The sequence below is a fragment of the Triticum aestivum genome, unplaced genomic scaffold (genome assembly GCF_018294505.1).
Source record: "Triticum aestivum cultivar Chinese Spring unplaced genomic scaffold, IWGSC CS RefSeq v2.1 scaffold68946, whole genome shotgun sequence".
Lineage (NCBI taxonomy): Eukaryota > Viridiplantae > Streptophyta > Magnoliopsida > Poales > Poaceae > Triticum > Triticum aestivum.
This window is the reverse complement of record NW_025234532.1, coordinates 1-6,980: the sequence shown is the minus strand read 5'-3', so window position 1 is coordinate 6,980 and position 6,980 is coordinate 1. Positions and strand designations below refer to the sequence as shown.

Genomic DNA, 6,980 nt, shown 5'->3' with positions numbered 1-6,980 from the left:
AGCAAAATATATAACAGTATATATTCATGGCATCGCATACAAGAATTAAGATAGTGAAAAATATGATGATTAGTGCAGGTTCTCAAGAATTTAGCCCCGCAACCATAAGTGATGTCACTATAATAATTAGAGGCAAATAGCGATTGAGTAGTGTAGAGGAATTATAAAAAGGGATACACCTCCTTAAGTTAATTTCTCAAACTAAATTATATAGATATGGAAATATAATGTACAGTAGAACATGTTGTACTGTCAAAGCAACCAGAACCTTGTAAAAGTTTCTGTTCAAAAGCTAAATCACTTACACCACCATGAATATATTTCAAGGAAAACCCTTGATTTGGAAGTTTCAAATAAAAGAAAGGTCCCATTCCATTTGGATACTATTGTTTACAGCTTACAGAATGATATATTGGTGGCTAAGAGATCAATCCATTGTTTAAGTCCAAGAAAATAAATAGGGACATAAGTGGGGATAATAATTTGTGTTTTGGATATGATTGATTACAGCTTATGGAATGATATCTTAGTGACTAGTAAGAGACCACTGCATCGCCAACAATCTTAGCCCACTCCATTGCAACCAAAACTCTTTTTGGGAATAAAAGAGAAGAGCCCATTTTAGTAAAGCAGGGAGGGTATTTGTGAAGTCAGCCCTGCAATCTTTTCAAATGCAGAAAACATGGGAGACTTTCAGAGGTTTCCTGAGTCGGCACTACATTACTGCTTGAAATGAAGAGCATCAGCTGCTAACAATCTATACCATATGAAAAATCAACTAGACTTCACCGTGTGTGTACTACCAAGTAGCAACAAATTGAATGACTAAGTAAGTACCAAGCTTCAGTTGTACATCTCTACATGTTGGATATTTAGCAACCCACCCACAAAGCGATTCAAAGTTTTTGTAACTTACAGATTAAACCTAGGGATCAAAGGAAATAGACACATTCAGAATGCTAGGTACTTGTGGGGTCAGCACTAGAACGTTTCACACTTATTTTTTGCAAAAAACATAGGTGGTTTGTTGTATTGAATTAGGAAACAGTGACAATGGCGGGGTGGATAATTTATTTTGTGCATATACAAGGATGAAATCATGAGGTACTAGCACAGATAAAGCACTCACTAGTTTACCAATACAGGGCTACATTACTGCTCGAAACGAAGAGGCTTTGCTGGCAGAATTCACCGTGAAGGTAGCAAAAAATTAAAGCCTAAGCGCCAAGCTCTAGCTCTACATTTCTACATGTTGTTGAGCTGGATGAGTCACACCATATCAGTGACTAATACTTAAACCACCATGAGCACGTCTCAGGTAATTCTAGAGCTGTGCACAGAAATAGCAGACTCAGACCAGCCTTATCCCCATCAAACAACAGGCAATTGCAATCCAATCGACGGCCAAAATGCCGGAACAAAAAAAAGTAATACCTGTCGATTGACAGTGTCGAGGTAGGGGCAGTCCCGGTGCAGCTCGGCCTGCCTGGGCCGCCTCTCTGGAGTTCTTAGCTTATATTTTTCTTCTTTGAAGTTCTTAGCTTCACATGCAGTGTGTTCAAGAGCCATGACATAAACTCTACTGGATCAGATTGTACACCAATCTGAAACTTCTTCTCACTAGCCTTCATAATAGCTTGAAGGAACTCATGTGGACTAACTTGTCCCTTGAAGTTCCTAGCATGAAAAATCTTACGAGTTAGTTCTCCAAACCGATGAACCAGTGGGGATTTGCTATGCTGATAATTTTCAAGTATAAGAAAGAAATTTCTCGAAGGGTAATCCTCATCAGTGATTGTATTGTGACATTCACAAAGTCAGTCTCTTTAATGTTGTTAAGACCAACCTGCAGATTTAATCAGAAAAGTGATTAATAACATATGATAAAAGGCATGAATATTTAGCTCTCAAATCACAAGAGCCTAAATGCTTGCAGGTTTCCATCTACAATCAAGGGAATAAAGACAATCTAAACCAGTCCTTAAATCATAGAGTGGCATTCATATAGCACGACTGGGTGCTAAAGTGATGTACAATCAGAACGCAAAAAAGGAGAGCTCGTGACCAAACTATATCTCAGGGCTTCATTGGCATCGTTATGGCTTCTTCAAACAAGTGCTTTTATCAGCTATTTCAAAAAATACTAACTTTTTTTGCTAGGATGGGTAAATATTCCCTTAACTGCAAGGATTCCACAACGCAGCATGAGACAGCACAACAAGAGAAAACAAGCCTTTAGAGAGTTTCATAGATACATACCATTCCAGGTAAATAATTGGAGCCATCTAGAGCTCTTGACCATTGCTTGTTCTTGTCCAGAATTTTAACCCGCTCTCTTGCAAACCTGCCAAACCATACCAATCAATAAAATGCAGAACTGATTACTGGAGTCAACAAAGGCGACAACAGATTAATGTCAAAAACAACGAATGATCATTTATCTCATATCCATCAGGAAGACAGTAAACTTTCTCAGTCTGAAGGTTAATGAAGACATGGTGGCCTGCCTCAAGACTATGGGTATACGCATGCGATTTCAAGGTTAATGAAGACATGGTTGTGCTGGATTAGGAGACATCAAAATAGTGACAATAGCAGGGTGAATAGAACTGGCAAGCATGCTCAGACCAACCTTATCCCCATCCTACAGAGGGAAATTGCAACCGAATCAACATGTAAAATGCCGGTACCAAAGTATTTCATACCTGTCGGTTGATGATGTCGAGGTAGGGGCAGTCCCGGCACAGCTCGACCTGCCTGGGCCGCCTCTCCGGAGCCCTCCTCTCATCCTCCTCCTCATCCTCATCGTCTTCCTCCTCCTCCTCCCGGGGCAGGCCATTCGCGTGCCCCCTCGGGGCCCCGCGCTCCTCCTCCTCATCTGCGTAGTTGGCGAGCCCCAGCAGCAAGGCGTTCTCTGACTCGTCCGTCGTGTGCGAGCGCTTCTCATCGGCGGCCGCGGGCTCCTCCCCTCCTTGCGCTCGCGCTTCCGCGCGGGGGACTGGTGCTCCTCCTCATCCGCGCCCATCGCCGACCGCCAGGAGGAAGGAGGAGAGAGAAGGGACGGATGGAGGAGGAAGGGGAAGGGAGGGGGAGGAGGTGGAGGTGGGGTGTTGCCCGCGGTCGGTGCTCGCCGGAACCGGCCGGCGTTGGTGGGGGCGGCGGCGAGGAGATCGTGGGGAGAGGAGCAGGGGTGGGGTGGACCGAGGATATCGTGCGGAGTTCGTGAGAGAGTTTTTTTAGGGATGTGAGAGAGTTCTTTTAGTGGTGGGGCGGGAGTGGATTGGGCCAGGGTGGATGGTGCAGTAGTGGACACGGTTGGTAATAGTGTGGGGTATTACCTGCGCTATAGCTACCTACTTAGTAGTAGCGCGGGTTTTATACCCCTTGCTACTACTATGGACTGTTTCAGGGGTATGATGAAAATCATTTAGTAGTAGCGCGGGTCTATACACCTCGCTACTACTATCAACTTAGTAGTAGCGCGGGTTTTATACCCCACGCGGCTACTGATTAGCAGTAGCGCCCGTTTTTAGAACGTGTTACTAATAAACTTCTGTGTATAAGGTTTTCCCTAGTAGTGTATATGCATTATTGATTATAGCCTCGTATTTCTTCTCCGATATTTGGGTTTTGTTTGGCCAACTTGACCTATTTATCTTACAATGGGAAGAGGTGCTTTGTGATGGGTTCGATCTTTCGGTGGTTGATCCTAGTGACAGAAAGGGAAACAACACCTATGCATCGTTGCTATTAAGGATAACAAGATGGGTCAATTTCTACATAAATAGACCTTGTCTAAATCATGTGTCACGCCCAATATGCGACCCTATCCAAAAGGAACTCGAAGGTCCCACCAAGGATAGACCCGCATATTGAAACGCTTTTGCAAGGTGGATATCATTACATCAACATTACATAATAGATTGGGATACATACAAGAGGCAGTACAATGCCACACGAATACAACATCACAATACATCAGAGCACCATCCGACTATGGATGAAACACAAACAGAAACTCAAACGACATCCACCCTGCTAGCCCAGGCTGCCGACCTGGAACCTATCCCTGATCGAAGAAGGAGCAAAAGAAGAACTCAACGCAAGCAAGCATCGCTCTTGCGTCATGATCATCATACAACCTGTACCTGCAACTGTTGTTGTAGTAATCTGTGAGCCACGAGGACTCAGCAATCCCATTACCATGGGTATCAAGACTAGCAAAGCTTAAAGGGAAAGGAAGGGGTAAAGTGGTGAGGCTGCAGCAGCGACTAAGCAAGTATGGTGGCTAACATACGCAAATAAGAGCGAGAAGAGAGCAAAAGGAACGGTCGTCAACTAGTAATGATCAAGAAGTGATCCTGAACTCCTACTTACGTCAAACATAACACAGAAACCGTGTTCACTTCCTGGACTCCGCCGAAAAGAGACCATCACCGCTACACACATGGTTGATGCGTTTTAATTCGGATCTGGTGTCAAGTTATGTACAACCGGACATTAACAAATTCCCATCTGCCACATAACCGCGGGCACGGCTCTCGAAAGTTTATACCCTGCAGGGGTGTCCCAACTTAGCCCATGATAAGCTCTCGCGATCAACGATGGATATACCTTCTCCCAGGAAGACCCGATCAGTCTCGGAATCCCGGTTTACAAGACATTTCAACAATGGTAAAACAAAACCAGCAAAGCTGCCCGATGCACCGACAATCCCGATAGGAGCTGCACATATCTCGTTCTCAGGGTAACACCGGATGAGACATCCTACGAGTAAAACCAGACCTCGAGTTTCCCCGAGGGGGCCCCGCAGTCTACTCGGTTCGGACCAACACTTAGACAAGCACTAGCCCGGGGGGGCTAAAATAAAGATGACCCTCGGGTTAGCCGACCCAAGGGAAAGGTATAGGTGGTGGTGAGGCAAATGGTAAAACCAAGGTTGGGCCTTGCTGGAGGAGTTTTTTTCAAAGTGAACTGTCAAGGGGGTCCCATAAATCACCCGACCGCGTAAGGAACACAAAATCCTGGAACATAACACCGGTATGACGGAAACAAGGGCGGCAAGAGTGGAACAAAACACCAGGCATAAGGCCGAGTCTTCCACCCTTTACCAAGTATATAGATGCATTAATAATATAAGAGATATTGTGATATCCCAGCATAAATCCTGTCCACCATGGAGCAATCTTCAACTTCACCTGCAACTAGCAACGCTATAAGAGGGGCTGAGCAAAAGCGGTAACATAGCCAAGCAATGGTTTGCATAGGAAAGGTGTCAAAGGTTAGAGGTTCATGGCAATTTGGGAGGCTTGATGAGCAAAAGATTGGTAACGCAGCATAGCGATAGAATGAAGCAACTAGCATGGCAATGATAGTAGTGAGATCCAGGGTAGCGGTCATCTTGCCTGAAATCCCGCAAGGAAGAAGAACAAGTCCATGAAGAAGACAAATGGGCGTAGTCGAACGAATCCTCACAATCGCAACGTTACCGGAACTATCAAGAAGAAGCAATACCGGAAAGAAGCAAACAACATGGTAAACAACCATCACATAGACATGGCACGATGCACAATCAAGTATGATGCATGTCTGGTTTAAAGAGGCATGTCATGGCAAAGTGCAACAAACAATACTACAAATTAAGTGGAGCTCAATATGCAACGAGTTGGTTATTGACGAAACACCACTTTCAATTATTTAGTTCTCTCTCGTTTAAGCTACCCAACAATATTAAATGTTGTTAAACATGGCAAGAGGCGAAGCATATGGAAACTACCTATCTAGGCAAGTTTAAATGAGGCCGGAACAACAAACAACAATTCCAGAAAATCCCCATGTCCATATTCCGAATTTGGTACTGTTCTGCCCTAAACCATATTTTAATGTTGTTAAGCACTAAAACAAAGTGCACCATGTTAATCTATGCATTTTTCTTGCCCATTTACATATAAAGTTTATTAAGATTGGAGCTACGGTTATTTAGTTATGAATTAAACCATTTTAACATGGAATTTATGCAAACAACAGTTTTAAATATTTTAACATGGATGAAAGTTGGATATTGTGAAAGTACATGAAATTCTAAGCATTTTACATACATGACATGTTTCATTTGGATACTTGGATATTTAGATATGAGCAATGCAATTTTAATGGCATTTCTCAAAATATGCATGCACTCGATATGTGACAAAATCACAGAATGAAAAAAAACGTCTACGGGCCGAATGCAACGCACTGTGCAAAGCCCAAGATGGACCTGGCCCGAAATGGAAGAGTGTGTGTGAGGAAAAAATTAAAAGGAGACAGTGCAGAAAAAGGATCTCCTAGGATTCGAACCCCAGACGTGCTGGATCGATGCACACTCTGAAGACCACTGGGATACAAGTGTTATTGTGATAAAAGAGGGGCTAGGGCTCACATGAATAAGAACAAGGGCTTGATCTGAGTGAGCCAAAAATTGGTGCAAAAGTTGATGAAAAAGGGCGTCTGGGATTTGATCCCGAGACCTCTCGAGTACATGCATGCGCTGTTAACCAGATGGGCTAAGATAGAACTTTGCTAAGGAATGCCTTACGCTCAATATGAACTATGTTCTGGCGTTGATCTGACGAAACTGAAAACGTTAACAGAGATGGCTTGCTCTGTGGCCGTGGCTGGACGCAATGAGCAGCGAAACTTGCTGATGCAGCAAGGGTGAGTGTGCATGTGGAATAACTGAAACAACAACAACAAAAATGAAAAGGGGAGGGAGAGCTGGGCTTGAACCCAGGACCTCACGGATGGATGCATCGCTACTAGCCACTGCGCTAGCTGCTTGTTAGTGGAGGAAAAGGGCCATGACTCCAACGAACACACAGGGTGGTCGGAGGTGTCGTCGGCGAGCAAACGCGGTAGCGACTGCGGCTATAAGACAACGGCGGGCGTGCGGAAACTGGTGAGGGTTAACTACAGAACGCGTGTGTGCAGCGACTCAAGCT

General features: G+C 44.2%; 1 pseudogene; it reads right to left on the bottom strand.

The window, feature by feature from the left end:
* Positions 1–1,518: 1,518 nt before the first annotated feature.
* Positions 1,519–3,288, bottom strand: LOC123176185 (putative F-box protein At4g22420; annotated as a pseudogene).
* Positions 3,289–6,980: the final 3,692 nt, after the last annotated feature.